The sequence below is a fragment of the Asparagus officinalis genome, chromosome 2 (genome assembly GCF_001876935.1).
Source record: "Asparagus officinalis chromosome 2, Aspof.V1, whole genome shotgun sequence".
Lineage (NCBI taxonomy): Eukaryota > Viridiplantae > Streptophyta > Magnoliopsida > Asparagales > Asparagaceae > Asparagus > Asparagus officinalis.
This window is the reverse complement of record NC_033795.1, coordinates 68,377,018-68,381,033: the sequence shown is the minus strand read 5'-3', so window position 1 is coordinate 68,381,033 and position 4,016 is coordinate 68,377,018.

Below are 4,016 nucleotides of genomic sequence, written 5' to 3'. Positions count from 1 at the left end.
AGTGGATTTGAGTATGATCAATAAGGTGAGAAGGAAAAATTGAATAAAATCAAGAAACAAATAAAAAATCAAGAATGAAGAACAAAATTCTAGAATAAAAGAAAAATGCAAGAAATTAAAGATGGTGGATTCAATTATAGATATGGGTAATCTAAAATTGAACCAACTTCTTAGAAAATGGTGATTCCCTAGAGGGTTCTAGCCTAAAGGCGAATCAAACAAAATAAAAATAAACAAAAAGAAAAACTAAACCCAAGAGGGTTCTAGCCTCAAGGTGAATAGTATAAGAAATTAAAATCTAACTACAAAATAAATTGCAAAAATCTAAACTACAAAATAAAATTGCAAGAATTAAATGCACGAAAATAAATCTACTCTATAAGCATAAAATAAATCTAAGGCAAGAGGGTTCTAGCCTCTTGGCTATTTAACAAGAAAATAAAATCTAACTACAAGCATAAAAATAAATCTAAACTAATAAGCAATAAGATCTAAGGCAAGAGGGTTCTAGCCTCTTGGCTATTTAACAAGAAAATAAAATCTAAACTACAAGCATAGAAATAAATCTACACTAATAAGCAATAAAAAGGAAATAAAAGAGAAAAAGGAAAGAAAATGCAAACCTCTAAATAATTCTTCATCTCCATCTTCATCATCCAACAAAGAGAAGAAATATTTAAAGTGGTGAAAAAATTATTATTATTAATTGCAACTAAAGTTACAATTTTTGGAAGGCCTTCTCAATTAAGAGTAGCCCTCCTCTCCAAAAGGAGTTTACAAAAATTTTCACACCTCTAACCCCTCACTCTCTACCCCTATTTATAGTAAACATCAGTGAATGAGAGCCATTGGATTGAAATCTTATCCAAAAACAACAAATTTCAGCCTTAGATTCGTAACAGACTGCCCAGCGTATCGATGCAGGCATCGATACAGGCATCGATGTTGGTATCGATGCAGGCATCGATGCCGCCATCGATGCAGGCATCGATGCCTGCCCTTCTCCTTTTGCTGTCCGCAGAGTTCCTCTTCTATTGGCTTTTGGACTTGGATTTTGGGCTTTTGCTTGGGCTTTTGGGCTTCTTGATTTCTTCATGTATTTATTTTGGGCTTTTGGATAATTTGGAAATTGATTTTCCAATGGGTTTCTTTGCTTTATTTCTTCATTTAATCAATGGGTTTTTGTTGAGAGATGAGAGTTTGAGATTTATTCTTCATTAACCTGCAATTAAAAGATAAAAACAATTATTAGTGGTATATTTATTCATTAAAAATAAATAATGAGGGTATAAAATTATAATAAAATGTGATTATCAAATACCCCCACACCTAAACTTTTGCTAGTCCTCTAGCAAAGAAAATAAAAAGAAAATCCTAACTCACTTTCGCAGGAATCGCGGTTGTATTTAGCGCATACAACAAGCCTTTAAACCCCTAGGTTACCCTAGTGGACGAGTTGTAGTCTCGTGAGGGTTTGCAGTGAATATACCCACAAAATTCGGTCAACTTGCCAAATTAAAGAAGTCAGTAAATAACTAAATTCACTTGATAACTTTTAGATAATCTAATTGGAGCCAGTTATCACTCAAGAAAACATTTTTATATATAACTCTAAGGTATATTTTTAAGAAAATCTTCTCATTGTAGCAATACAAAACCAAGCCAAACTTAGGAATTTAATTTAAAAGTTTTGAAAAGAACATGCTAACTCTTTGTTTTAAATAATTTTCAAGTTGTTTGATTTAAAATATTTTCCAAGACCATATATACAACTATAAAACATTTATTAGTTTTTTTTTAACTCTTTCTTCCTTGGTGATTTTTTTCTACTTTAACGGGCTTTCTAAGTGACCTTTTAACGAGTTTTGGGCCAATGGATCCCAACCCAAATGGGCTTAGGTCATTAAGTATGGAAATACTCCTTGGGCTTAATTACTCGGTCAGCTTAGGCTTTATAAGATAGAATCACCTTGAATTCAAGAGTTTTTTTTTTTTTCTTTTTGGTGCCCATTTTTCGCACTCTTCTTTTGCAAATTTTTTTTTGTTTTTTTGTTTATGTATATATATTTTTAAAAATATGTAAATCAAGACAATTTGAAAAATTATTTTCAACTCTAAGTTAGGCATGCAAAAATTTCATTATTTTAAATAAAAGTCTAAGTTAAGGCTTAAGTAAAGTATACTACTTTGAAAATCATTTCTTAAAAAAAAATTATTTAGAGTTATCATAAAAAGTAAACTTAAGTAAATAACTAACTAGGAATTAGAAAATTTCAAATTTATCAAATAATTCAATTATTACATAACTCAATCAATTTGGCAAGTGACGATATTTTTATAAATATTTTTTTTTTTTAAGAAAAGGAAAAAGAACAAAAATGTAACTAAAAATATAAAATAAAGAGAAAAAATAACTAATTCCCACCCCCACACCTAAATTTTGCATTGTCCTCAATGCAAACTGTATGATGCATAAAGTAAAACAGATAAGAAGTGAAGCACTTACATTTGGTCGGTTGATAAAAATCTGCAATTACCTTTGGTCTGAGGAGGAGGAAATCAAACATTTATTCTTTTTTATTTTTTTTTCTTTTTTTTTCTTCTTTTTTTTCTTTTTTTTTCTTTTTTTTTAACAACTGAACAAGAAACTCTCAAATGAGAGAAGAATAAATTCTTTTTATTGTTCTGAAATAAACAAAATAAACAATGTAGAATGAAATATTCAACATGAAGAGTTCATGTTCTACATTGAATCCTACCTTACTGTTGAAAATTCTTCCCCGGATTTTAAACAAATTCAGAATGATATAATCAATAATGTGAATTTTTAAGCATTTCGGGGTGTTCCATAATTCTTGCAACAAGGTAAGGTAGGTATTATTGGTGTCATGCATTTTGTATTTCTTAATGAACTTAGACTCTTGTACTGTGAAATTTTGTTTTTCAACAACCAATTCTTCTATGAAGTTCTGAAAATTTGGTTGTTGATTATTCTCCAAAAATCTAAGTTCATCAAGAAAGAGTTCTTCAAAATTTAATTCAAAGCAGCACATGTTTAACACAGTTTTATTATTCTCAAGGACCTGACCTGCTTCTTCTAAAAACTCTAACTCTTCACCAAAAATTTCCTCAAAACTCAAATCAGACTCTTCTTCTTCTGATCTTTCCCTTTCCTGAATGTAGTTTATTTCTAGAGGCTGATTATTTGGTTGGTCCCCTGGATTAAAAATGTTGAGATCAGCAGTCAAATTCCCAAAGGACAGCTTCATTTGACCAGTTCTACAGTTGATGAGAGCATTAGAAGTGGCTAAGAACGGTCGTCCTAAGATGACAGGTGTCTGTCCTTTGGGATTGGAAACAGGCTGTGTTTCCAAAACTACAAAATCTACTGGAAAAATAAAATCTCCAACCTTAATCAGAACATCCTCTAACTCACCCATAGGGACCTTGACAGATCTATCAGCCAACTGTAAGGTGCATTTGGTTGGGTTCAGTACACCTAGACCCAATTGCTGATAGACTGAATATGGAAGCAAATTGACACTGGCCCCTAAGTCTAAAAGCGCCTTATCAATGTGAGTATTACCAATGATACATGAAAAGCGCCTTATCAATGTGAGTATTCCCAATGATACATGAAATGATGGGGGAACCTGGATCTTTACGTTTCAAAGGTATGGGATTTGATAGCATTTCACTGATATTGGCAGCTAAAAAGACTTTCTTTGGAACATTTATTCGCCTCTTCTTAGTGCACAATTCTTTTAAAAATTTAGCATAAGATGGAATTTGTTCAATTACATCTAAGAGAGGAATGTTGACCTTAACCTGCTTGAATGTTTCTAGGATCTTCTCCTCCTGAGGAGAGTGTTTCCTAGACCTGAGTCTATCTGGAAAGGGAGCAACCGGTCTAAATCTATCAAAAGCAGGCTCAGGTTCGGGTTCAGGTTCTTGGTCATCTGAGGGGAGTGATTGTTGAATAGATTCATCAGAAGGAGAAGGAGAAGGAATTTGTA